The sequence below is a fragment of the Octodon degus genome, unplaced genomic scaffold, assembly GCF_000260255.1.
Source record: "Octodon degus isolate 3935 unplaced genomic scaffold, OctDeg1.0 scaffold00102, whole genome shotgun sequence".
Lineage (NCBI taxonomy): Eukaryota > Metazoa > Chordata > Mammalia > Rodentia > Octodontidae > Octodon > Octodon degus.
Window position 1 is genome coordinate 3,151,455 of NW_004524678.1, and position 13,114 is coordinate 3,164,568.

The window sequence follows — 13,114 nt, forward strand, 5'->3', positions numbered from 1 at the left end:
CCAGATATGACTGCTGTCCTCAGGAGGCTCGCCACATCTTAAAAAGAGGGCAAATGCCAAAGCAGGCTGTTTTATATCTGTGTACCGTGATGAAAGAACAGAAGCTACAGAGAAAGCAGAGATTGTTCCTAATCAGGGAAAGAAGGAAAGAACGCAAGAAGGCTTCGTGGAGGAGAGGGCCACTGGAATTGACCTGCCAACAGCCCCTGCCTGGCCCTACTTCAAACAGAGGAGGCCTGAACAAGACCCTGGCTGTCAACTGCTTAGAGAGCAGTTTGAGGCCAGGAGGAGGATCCGGTTGGCCTGGCGCACACAGCCGTGACTGAAATCGCAGGAAAGGCTGTGACTTGGTGGCTAAATGACCCGATTTTGAGAGTGCTGTCAAAGGAGCAGACACTGGAAGGGATGGAGACGTTGGGACCCTTTATAGAGGTAGGAAGCAAACAAGAAAATTAGTAGAGATTGAAAAAGTCAAGGAAGAGCAATGCTGGCAGGAGGGTTGTTTCCTTCATTTTTATTTATTTATTTTTATTTTTATTTTTTTTAATATTTATTTATTTAGTGTGTGTGTGTGTGTGTGTGTGTGTGTGTGTGTGACCAGCTCAGCCCACCAGGGGGCAGGGCTGGCTGGCATGTGGTGCTGGGGGATTGAACCGCGGTCCCTTGTGCTTTGCTAAGCTTGTTCTAAGTAGGTGCTTTAGACCACTGAGCCATCTCACCAGCCCGTTTCCTTCATTTTTAATAAGCTCATGGTGCACAGAAAAACGAAACATATTTAAGACAGAGGAAAGGACCGATGAGGAGAAGATACCAAAAATGTCCGAAACAGATGAAGGTACTATGAGAACATAATTGCTTAGAAATTAAGTATGGAAGGGATGGGGAACACAAGCAGAGGATTTGCTTGGGAAGGAAAGCCCCTGTTAAGTTGACCTAGAAAGGAAGAAAGAGAAAACGAACAATGCGATGGTCTAGATATTTGTGACCCCAGAAGTCATATGCTGGAATCGGAACCCCAGTAGGGTTGCAGTGAGTGGAAGATGGGGCTCTGGAGGTTGCTACTGGTCATAAATGGGGTTGGGGCTCTTTATAAAAGAGACCAGGGATACTAGCTAGCCCTTCTGAATGTTACAAGAAAACAAGTGTCAGTAAGCCATGGACAGTGGTGGATGGCTATAATCTCAGCACTCTGGGAAGTCGAGGCAGGAAGATAACAACTTGGAACCCAGCTTCGACACCTGGGCGACAGAATGAGATCCTGTCTCAAAAGAGAAGATGGAAAAGGTTGGGGACATAGCTCAGTGTGAAGGCTCTGGGTTCACACAGAAGGCACCACCTACGAGGAGCACATCTTCATGAAACATCTACTCTGCCAGCACCTTGATCTTACACATCTCAGACTCCTGAATGGTGAGAAATAAATTTCTGTTGTTGCCAGCACAGTCTGTAATAGTTAAGTCTTGCAAACAACCCAAATGTCCATCATCAGATGAATGGATAAAGAAGATGTGAGTTTTGTATAACAATAGAATACTACTCAGCCACGAAGAAGGATAAACTTGAGCCATTCTAGCTAAATGGATACACCAGAATACCATACTCTTAAGTGAACTAAACAGGACACATGTGCAAATACCATGTTGTTTCTCTGGAGTGAGAAACTGAAAGTGTAAATAAGGACCAAAATTATAATAGATATTGTGAAATAGGAAGAAAATGTTCAAATGGTAAGTAGAACTAGGGAAGGGGAGGGGGAAAAGAAACAAAATAAGAAAAGGAGGATTAAATGGAAACAAAGATTTGTAAATAAGGAGGGGGAAAAAGGGTTGAAGGGTTAGAGTTAGGGGTAGGAGTTGAAAGGAGGGTATGGGAATGGGGGAAAAAGAATCAAAATATGTCATGTTCAGGTATAAATTCTTAGGATGTTTGTTACATATATGTAAATTATACCAATAAACTTCATTAATTTACAAAAGGAGATAACAGGGCTAGTCCTACCTTACCTCAAACTTCAATGTACAGTGGGGTACAGTGGTACCACTTCTACAAAACATGTTTTGTGAAAATTTGGTAACAGGACTCTCTAAGACCTTCAGAGCTCATCTGAACTCAGACTTCCATTAAGAACCCTTCATTCTACTTGACCTAGAGGGTTTTCAGAAACCACGTAAATAAGGAGAAATAAATAAACACCTGTAATACTCTTACCAGCAAACTTGAATCTCTATTTTACATTGTTATCTTCTAGAATAAATCTGGACACACAAACCCTGTATTTAATAGAGAATTAAATTTAAATTTATCCTCTCTTTTCCAACAAGATAATTTAGTCTTTCAAGCAATTTTAAGAAGGATAAAGTTAAGAAAAAAACCTCTTCCAATCCCATTGCCCTAGTATGGAAGGAAGAAAAACTGTAAGCCTGGGGCAATGAGGCAGTACCAAGTGGCCAACTCTACAGGTCTACTTCATTGTCTAATTTTTCTTTTTCTTTTTCTTTTTTTCTTTCTTTCCTTTTTTTTTTTTTTTTTGTGGAAACAAGGATTGAACTCAGACCCTTGCACTTGCCAAGCAAGTGCTTATTCTATTGAGCCATCTCCCCGGCCCCAAATTATCTATCTTGGTGGGTGGGGTTGATAAAGGCCAGGTAACCCCAGGTCATTTTCGGCTTCATGCTTCTATAATGTCCCAGCCCAAGGACTAAATCTTTTTATTTTATTTTTAATGGACAAATAATAACTGACTGTATATTTGAGGTGCCATGGGGGTGTATGTATCCCTTGTAGAATGAACAAATCAGGTTAATGAATAGTTAATTTGGACGCAAAGTGTAACGATAAGTTCCTTTTTTTCATTGAGCCTTAAGTTCCTTTTTTCATTGCTGAGACAAACACTTGATGCCCAGAGTTAAGGGAGGAAAGGTTTATTCAGCTCACAGTTTAGAGTGTTCCAATCCACAATCCGCTGGCTCCAAGGCAGGATGGCACAGGGCAGAGAGACAGCCATTCACAGCCGCAGAAGACAGCAAAAGCAGCAAGTGGCTTTAATTCTTTCTTTGAACTCCCTCTTTTACACTCTACCTAGGTTGCTGGGATTGGGGCAGTGCCAAACCAACCAGTGAACTGATCACAGGCCCTTAATCCCAGCGTCCCACCCTCGTGATTCAGCCACCAACTCCCAAATTCCCCCCTCCCCATGACTGCAGAAGACTTTAGGGGGACACCTAGACACAAACTACAACACTCTGTAACGTCTTTTTCCACCTAGGCCTAGAGAAGCAAGCTGCCTGAGTTGTCATTGTGACGGTAGAATTATAGATTTGCAAATTAAATAAAACTAAGGATCATTATCTACAAACTGCCATTACTCTAACACTCATGCAGAAAGTTAATATCGTCACTCAGGGCCTCCTGAGACCCTATAACATCAGTGTCTGCACAGAACACCAAGGTCAGCCATTGCTACTATTCAAGAGTCCTCCTTACTCTTTATGCTAACCTCTTCCCAGCTACATCCCACCTCACTGGTTTGGGAATTAGGAGTGAAATCTGTAATAGAAAGAATAGAAAGGTTCTTGGGTTTTAAAGTGAAATCTGGATTACAATCCTATTTTGTTAACAGAAACTTATCTCATAAACTCAGTTCTAGAGTTGGCGAGATAGCTCAGTGGTCTAGAGCACCTGCTTAGGCAAGCTTAGGCAGGCACAGGGACCGAGGTTCGATTCCTGGCACCACATGCAGCGCTAGCCCTGCCCCCAGGATGGGCTAAACCAGCCACACACACACAAAAAAACCCAACTCATTCCTTGGGCCGGCCAGACAGTTCAGCAGACTAAAGCGCCTGCTTACACAAGCTTAGGCAAGAGTGTGGTTCACACCTACTGAAGTTCAGGTGTAGATCTACAAAGTTAGGATTTTATTTAAAGTGAAATCTGGATTACAATCCTATTTTGTTAACAGAAACTTATCTGTGAAACTAAGCTGTGCCTGGCTTGGGTCTGGCTGCTGTGCTCAGTTCCTTCTGTTGCTCCCCTTGGGGGTGAACCTGTTGTGCCCCTCTGGCAAGATGTTCTGTTCCTGGACTAGCTGGGTGGTTCTGCCCCCTATACTCTACAGGGATTGCAGCTGAAGGGTTTCACCCAGGCCTGTATGCCCGGCCTGAGCTGAGTCTGGAGGGGACAAGGTGGAGTAGCAGGGAGAGGCAGCTCTCCCACACACTCACCAGGCCTGGACTAGGACTGGATCTGGGGGTTCCCAGAACTCGACAGAAATTCCTACTCTGTGGGCGCGGTGTGGGAGGTAGGGATTTGTTCTAATAGTGTTTGTAAAATAGGATGTCATGTCCGCATCTTGTACAGCAATTAACCACTAGGAAGAATGTATGCAATGTGTTAATTATTGAAACTGTCCTACCAATTTGGTTTGAAACTGTCTCATTGCTATTTGTTTCTCAATAAAATTATGGAAAAAAAAAAAAAAAAAGAGTGTGGTTCAATCCCTGGAACCACATGCCACACCAGCCCCACCCCCAGGGTGGGATGAGCCAGTCACAGAGACCAAGCATGGTGGTGCGTACGGATAATCCCAGCACCAGGGAGGCTGAAGGCAGGAGGATCACTAAGAGTCCAAGCTGCATAGTGAGACCCCGCAACAACCAAATCCATTTAAAAAAACAAAAAACTCACTTCTTGTTTAATTACAGTGGGTGCTCTACATGCACATTTAAAATGCTCATCATTTTAAAGGCAAGAACAATGTAGATCTTTATTTTATTTTATATTTTTTTGAGGAACCAGGGTTTGAACTCAGGCCCTTGAGCTTGCCCGGCAAGCTCTTATTCTACTGAGCTATGTCCCCAGCCCTAGATCTTTAACTTGCTTTCTTTTCTTTTTTTTTTTTTTTCTGACTCTGTCATTAGATATTGCTTTATTTTCATTCTGAGTAGCTTCACCAGTGAGTGAGGATGGCCCCAAAAGCTCATGAAATAACAGCCTTCCGGGGACTCCATGGCAGTGGCCTGGTCTATGCCCTGACCAGCAAGGTCACTGGTGTGACTGGCCACGTGAAAGGTTGAATGGCATCATCAGGCTTCTGTGATCGCCAAGTCACAGGACCTAGGTCCTAGGTGTACTGTCTCACTTTTGCCTTCTCCTTTTTTTTTTTTTTTTTTTTAATATGTATTTGGTACAGGGTATGCAGGGTCTGCAGGTTCTATAGAGTCCGCTATGTAGACTGGACTTGTAGTGATCCTCCTGTTCTCAGCCTCCCAAGCACTGGGATTACAGGCACTCTCCACCACACCCACTTTCAATCACCATCTCAGCATGCCACAGGGGCGGGGCCAGCATGGCAAGTTGGGGATCGAACCCAGGCCACCACACTCTGCCTAAGCAGGCGCTTTAGTCCACTGAGCTATCTGGCCAGCCCCAACTTTCTTCTTTTCCACCTTTTAAGAAAAGTACAAATCTGGGCAGGGATGAGGCGTATACAGATTAAATACAAATATGATCATCATAATGTAGTGAAATAAAGCTGAGATCCCACCATTTAGAAATGTCTTCTCAGAAATGATTCAATTAGAAAGTAGTGAAGGACTTGAAAAGACAGTTCTCCAAGGGGACACGGCAGGACCAACAGGCACATGAGAAGGTACTCGGCATCACCAATCACTAGGACAGTGGAGATCAGTGTGCCGTGAAGTACCACTTCCTACGCTTCGGGATAGGTGGCATCTGCAACCAACAGAAAACACGTATTGGTGAAATGTGGAGCGCCCGTGGGCACCTCTGGCGGAGAGGTGGAATGGTGCCAGCTGCTGTGGAAAGAATCATGGGCAATCCCTCAAAAATTAAACATAGATTTACTATATTGCAGCACTTCTGGACATCCAAAGAAATCAGAACAGGAGCTCTACCATATATGTACATCTGCACTCACAGCAGCATTATTTATAATAGCCAAAAAGTGGTCCAAGTGTCTATCAAAGGACAAAGGCATCAGTAATACATGGAATATGCAGGCAACAGAATATTACTCAACCTTACAAAAGAAGGGAAATCTGACATGTGCTATAACGTTCATAAACTTTGAAAACAACACACGAAGTGAATTTAGCCAGTCACAAAGGGGCAGCTAGCTGCTGTCTGATTCCGCTTACACAAGGTGCAGAGTCAAATTCATAGACACAAAGTGGAATAGTGCTTACGAGGACCTGGGAGGTAAAATGAATGAAGAGTGATTTTCTCATAGGCGCAGTTTCTTTCCATTTTGTAGGATTAGCAGAGTTTTGTGGGACCAGCAAGATAGCTCAGCAGAGGAAGCACTTGCTTAGGCAAACGCCAGGACTAGGCTGGGTCCCTGGCACCCCTTGCCGCACCGGCCCCGCCATAGAGTCCGGGCGTGGTGGTGCACGCCTGTAATCCCAGCACTGGGAAAGCTGAAAACAGGAGCATCACTATGAGTCCAATCTGCATAGTGAGACCCTGTACCAAAAAAAAAAAAAAAAAAAAAAAAAAAAGAGTTCTGTGGATGGATGGGTGACTAACGCAATAATGCAATTATACTTAACGTCACAAAACTGTACATGTAAAGATGGTTAAATTTAATGTGATGAACATTTTTCACAATAAACCCTCTCCTACCCTTAGAGGCAAAGATCAAGGCTACACAAGCTTTGCTGCCAAGGAAGGAAAATAAAATGGCCCTTGAGTCTCTTCTACGTACCAAGAACTCTGTTATTTACACACAAAAGCAAAAAGCAAGCCGAACAAAGCCTATGCACTACCAACCCTTCTTTACAACAAACACACTAAGTAAGTTTCATTAATTAATTAATCCACCGGGTCAAGTAGTAAGAAACAGAGGTAGGAGCCAAAGCTGAACCTGCCTGACGTGGAAGCCTCTGTTCTTTTCACCCCCTGGTGTGCTTTTCTTCTCCCCATAGAAGTCTCTTGTGAGCAGGCTCTCTGCTTTGACTACAGAGCTTCTAGACTTAAAAGTTGGGTCTGCCTTCTGAAGTCTACTAAAAAGAGTCAGCCAAGCAAGCACACCGTGCCACTCCGTGCCCACCACATGAGGCCCCAGGGCTGGCCGCAAAATAATGGAATCACGTTCCCATTCATCCGCTGGCCATATGCTAGGGGAAAGACACAATTAAAACTGCAGGCGACTCCCTCAAAAGCCACTGAACACTCTAAACAAAAGCGTTATGGCTTTCAATGTTCCATATGGCCAGGATAAACTAGCCCCCTTGTGTTCATCTTATTCCTGAACATTCTACCATCATAGTTGCTGGTGTGCTGTTACTAATATTCTGCTTCAAGCTAGAATTGAACAATTAAGGAAATGTTTTGGGCTGTACAGAAAATAGGCACCCCTTAGTTGTTTGCAGAAAGATAGTGGGGGCCCTCATCACTCGACTAGATCTGTTGATCAAGGTTTTATCTTCTTACTCTTGTGTGGAAGACACAAAGAAGAGTAGTGCATATTTTCTGCACCTCCCCAAACAAAGCAGGGTGTGGACACTACCTAGAGCCTCCATCCTGCACATGGACCAGCACCAAAGTCCGGCCCAGATTCCCAAAAGTCTACCTCATTTCTCGCCATGCAGCTTGACTGTGGGTCACTGTGGCCCAGCCCAAATCTCCCACATGGAAAGATTATTGCCGCATATTTCACGCAAGGATGCAAAAGGCAAGGGAACTGTGGAATCGGAGACATGCCTTGGTCCTCGCCCAGCTTTTATGAATTCAGGGAAATCTTCAGATGGGCTACGTGGCTTCAGTGCCAGGAATACTTTGTCTCTTAGGAATGGTGCAGCTTTACTTTAATGAAAAGCCCCAGAAAAAATACACATTTTTCTTTAGTTTCTCTGTAAGCTTCCTGTCTCTGACAATGCTACTTGACAAATTCCAGGGAGCTAAATCAGTATTATAATAATGGGAGAAAACAAAACAAAAGCAACAACGACCTAAACGCTGCATCCAGTCGCGCCTAGGGACCACCAGAAAGGTAGCTACATTCTCCATTGGAATCATTCGCACTTTTAAAACTTGTATTTTAAGAATTTATGAGCATCAGCATATGCCATTTTATTTTTTACTCCACGACAAGCAGTTTTCTTTCTTCCTTTAAAATTATAAAACCTTCCACTATAAAAACCCTTTTTATCAATAAGCACACTTTTTGTTGAAGATACAAAGCTCGATGCTTAAAAAAAATCGTGGCACCCGAGGCTGTTGAACGATTTCTGCCACATATCCTGCCACAGGACCCTTGGTCTCAGCTCGAGCCCTATTTACCATACTTTCATCAATCATTCATAAACGTGAACAAGTCAGGCCTCTCATTAATAGCACCTATAGCTCAGGAAGCGGGAGCACAGTGATTATGCTTGGGCCATACTACTCCGGGCTTGCCACATGCGTGAAGGCAGCAGCCCCGCTCAGGTTACTTATGGTCTCTGATGAGGCTGACTGCCCCCGACCTGGAGGTGCATTGAGTCCGCGTAAACAGCACGTCCATGCACATGCCTCAGTTACTCTCCCTGGGCTGCCACGCTCCTGCGAACAAGGATGCAACTCTGGGCTGAGACTCGCTGGCAAATGGTAGCAGCTGGCGAGGCTCCTCTGAGGACAGCCATACAGAGCCAAGGGAGGAAGACACCCTGAGGTTTTTTTCAGAGGTAAATACAGTCCCTCATGTAGGCAAAACGACTCTTTGTCGGCAAGATAAATAAATAATAAAATAAAATCTCAGGACAAAAGGACTTAATCCGCTAGCCCCCCAAAGCCAAATCACGGCCATTGTATTGCAAAGCAGAAGGCAGAAAGAGAGAATGCGCCTCAGGTTTCCCACCACTTCCACCCCAGCGGGGGACTGCAGCTCCGATCCTCAGACCCCAGCTCGCCGGCTTCAGCTGATCCAACTCAGTCCCGCTTTTCTTCTTCCCACAGAGCTGGGCAAACCGCTTCTCACATCTAGCCTGTTTCCCCGGTAAGTCCCCAAAGCTAGGCACGGAGGACGATTTTTGTTTAAAGCAAATGTGTCACACATTTAACCATCATCCCCAAAGCCCTTCTAATCCTTCCCCCCAAATTCTGAAGCAAGGTACCCAGCTTCCCGTAGAAATCTGCCCTAAAATAAGAAGAACCCACGGCACTGGTCCATTTCTTTTCCCCTCCATTAGAAAGGAGCAGCACAGAAAACGTATCCTTTACCTTGGCCCGGGGCTTGGTGAAAGAGCGGCTTCCCTGGCAGCGCTGCGCTTGCTTGCAGCGAGCTCCAGCCCAGCCCGCGCAGCCGTCCAGCAGTAGTAGGAGTCGCCCCCTGAGCCGCGGCAGCGCTGTGTGTGTAGGGGCGGCTGCAGCCCGGGGACTGGTCCACACCCAGCTTTGTCTTCAATCAGCGTTCAGGCTACAGGAAGCAGCTCATCTCCCACTTCCTCCTCTTCTCCGTAGCTGCTAGCAGCTTTCTTCCTTTCCCTCTCTGTATTTCAGGCTTACGCTAGTGATTTTGCCAACTCGCCGGGGTTACTGAGGGAGGTTTGATTGCCACCCTCTTGAGCCCTTTGTTCCAGGTCCTTTGGTGCTGTGGGCAGGCCTTCCCTTCCCTTTTCACTCCTGACCCTCAACCCCCGCAGCCTCCACTGGCCCTGGGACCCCACTTCTTGAACCCCCTGCTACTTTTTGAGCCTGAACTTAATTTCTTGTTCTCGTTCCTGCTTCTGGTACTGTTTTTCCTGGGTCCCTGGCCAGGCTCTGGCCCTAGCATGCAGCCCCAGCCTCAGCTGCACTCTGTTTTACAATGGTTCCCATCTCCTTGCAGTTGGCAGCTTGTAGCTGCGGAGTTTTCCTCTGTAGCCAACAATCCAGTAGCTTCATTTCTCCCAGGCCCGCTACCACTCAGACTTTACTTAACCCACATGCTCAGCAAAACGCAGCCCTGGCAAATGTTTCTGTGGGACGTGGGGACCAAACTAAGCCCTGCTGTGTGGGCCATGATGCCACAGCAGGTTTGCTTAACTGGGAGGAAGGAGGTCACACTGAAAGCTGTGGATTCCCAGCCCAGAAATACGAGCCCTTCCTACACCCAGGTGGGGCCCAGAGGATCCCGGTGGCTCTCCAGTCCTGACTTCATTCTAGACGGTACCATTGACATGGATAAGGGCGGAGCCAGCAGCCAATCTGTCTGCCAAAACAGAATCCAAGCTGCCATTCCTGCCTTTGTCAGTTTGGGCACATCCTTCGACCTCCATGTGCCTTCGTTCCCTGGTCAGCAAAATGGGGACGGTGATGGTCACACCCCAGAAGAGAAATCAGGATTAACACTGAACAGAGATGCCACGAATAGCTCTGGGAGAGTACTAAGTATTCAACACGCTCTAGCTCTTACGATTTTTAGAGGAGGCTAAAACTCAGAGGTGGCAAGTGACTCGTGCAGTCAGTGGTCAATCCAGGACATGCGCTTGGTCTTGCAGTGCCCCACAGTTAGTACAGCTATGACTTAGCCCTGAGTATTGCACCATTACTCAGTTTTGGAGTCATTTTCCCCTTGTTCTATAGCCCAGACAATGCTTAGGAGTTGAGAAACTCTCCCTTGGAATCAGTATCCAGAGAGCTGATCTCCTGGCAACAGAGCCCACCCCCAAGTCCACTTCCTGTGTCTAGTGCTTCCTTAATCTTCCTGCAAGACAGGAAATGCTAGAAATCTAGGGCTGACGCAGGATAACTCACCCAGCGGGCCTTCCTAACACACCTTGGGGACCACAGCCCATTCTCTGGCAGGTACCGAATTTAATTTCAACAAAATGTTCTGAGAGAGTCCCAGGGTGAGCTTTGATTTAATGTTCCATGAACAGAGGTTACTTAGTTTTTCCTAGAAATCTTCCACCAGAAAGGACCTGATGTCATCTCACTAATATCTGAAAATTGCAAAACAGATTGTTTAAAGATGAAGACCAGGGAGCTACTTTTGAACCACCAGCAAATAGAATTATAGTATTAGAGAAAGATTTGGCAGAGGTCCAATATATTGTGAGTTACCACCCAATTAAGAATCCTGGTGCCAAAGGTTACTGGGACCTTTTACATGCAAATTTAAACATACATGACCTACGCTAACTCTAAAAAAAAAAAAAAAAAAAAGAAACATGTTACTGATGAAAAGATTGTGGAAACTGGAAACAAGTTTTAGTTAATTTTAGACCAATGGGTTCTGGCATTAACGCTGGATTCAAATAGATTTTTTAAAATAGTTCTTACAGTTTTTTTTTCACTCATCAGAAAGTGGTTGGTACTTATATTTAAACCTATATAGGAAAACCTCTTCCAAACAATAAAATCCCTAGGAATTTGGCCTGCTGCCTTCTAATCTGGTCTTCCATCTCTGGCTAAAAAACTCATAGTAAGTTAATCTGGCTATGGCTGGGAGGTACCAACCAAACTCTCTTCTAAGCTAAAAACTAGGTAGTAAGATTTTTCTCTTCCTGTCATGAACCTGTTTTCAATTCCTCCAAATAGCCTCTTTTTTTTTTTTTTTTAAAAATTTAACGGTTCCTTTTTTTTTTTTTAAATATTTATTTATTTTTATTACATTTATTTATTGTGTGTGTGTGTGTGGCCAGCTCAGCCCACCAGGGGGCGCGTCTGGCTGGCATGTGGTGCTGGGGATCGAACCGCAGTCCCTGTGCTTTGCCAAGCTTGTTTCAAGTAGGTGCTTTAGACCACTGAGCCATCTCTCCAGCCCCCAAATAGCCTCTTTTTTAGGAGAGAAAAGTAGAGTGGGGCTATAGATTAGCCAATGGAGAAGATTAATCCAGTTTATAGCTCTTAACCCAAACATAGTAAGTACTAAAGCTGCAAAATGTTCAGATTTTAGACAAGTGGTAGAATTTCATCTCACCATTATAAGCTCACATCATCAATTATTAGACGTGACCCTTTCTTAGATGCATTAGATCAATGGCAAGACAAAAGCCTAAAAAATAGTATTCATCAAGAGCCCCACTTGCAGGAATTAATGCGTTGTATTTCTTACACATGGTAGAGAAGATCGATAATGGAGGACATGTAATTTTGGCCTGCCTGAGCATTCAAGCTGGGTGTTCCTTAGAGTTCTTATGTTTTACAGTCCCCAAATTATTTTTTATACACTTTCCTTTATCCAAAGCCTACTCCTCTTTCTATAGTCTCTATTTTATTTAATGAAACATATAAATTAGTTGCCCACAGAAATGGAATAATCTCAGAACATTTTCTGAGTCTGGAAACTTCTGTTTCCCAATCTGATTTATAAAGCTCTTCAGGCCAGGGAGATACCTCAGTAGAATAAGCGCCTGCTTGGCAAGTGCAAGGACCTGAGTTCAATCCCTGGTACAGCATAAATAAATAAATAAATAAATAAGCTCTTCATCTTTCCATCGTCCCTTTCCAAATTATTTCTTTGCCTGAGTGCTTCCTCTCTCTTTCCTGGGTCACTGTCCTTTTTCCTAAATGTTGTGGATTTTCTTGAACAACGCAACACTCCACATTTTGTTCTCCTAATTCTGGTCTTTCTTTAATCCATTCCCACCGGAAGTACATTTTTAAAAAAGAAGAGTTGATGCTATCACAGTTGTCACCCGTCACTTTCTCCCTGCCCTACGGTTTATGGCCCACAAAGCTTTCTGTGGTGCTACCTGCGCATACTCCAGCCACGGCGCCTGTTGTCACCCCCTGCCTCCCTCTCAGAAGGCTCCTTGTGAAGCTCTGTTCTTTTCTCCCCGGCCAGTTGACATGCTGTTGATGCTGCTAGACAGGCCCTGTTCCCATTGTATCTTCTGGAAAACCTTACCTATTCTGCAAGAATCTCCCCTTGTGAGTACGTGGTAGCTTGCCTCGGCCTCCTCTTCAGCACCAATTAGCTGAATGATTTGCTCCTGTCCATCTTAGCCATTAGTAAGTGGGCCTCTAAGGTTAGGGCCATGTTTCGCTCCTCTTTGCTGCTATTTGCTTAGCTAACGAAGCAGACAGCTTACAAATGTTTGTATGTAGATCAGACATCAAGAGGAAGAAATTCCCAGATGGCTTTTGCATCCCTTTCGGGGCCTAGAGAGGGGAAAAAGGAAGTCTGAAGTGA

At 44.8% G+C, this 13,114-nt stretch overlaps 1 protein-coding gene across 2 annotated transcripts in view; it reads right to left on the minus strand.

The window, feature by feature from the left end:
* The window catches only part of Gng2 (G protein subunit gamma 2), a 125,102-nt gene extending 115,614 nt beyond the window's left edge, over nt 1-9,488 (minus strand). The window contains exon 1 of one of the 2 annotated variants that reach the window (XM_004638751.2): nt 9,217-9,488. The gene's annotated coding sequence lies outside the window, so the exon portion shown is untranslated. The remainder of the gene's footprint in view (nt 1-9,216) is intronic. The other variant, XM_023723746.1, reaches the window with a different exon arrangement.
* Between the last annotated feature and the right edge of the window lie 3,626 nt (nt 9,489-13,114).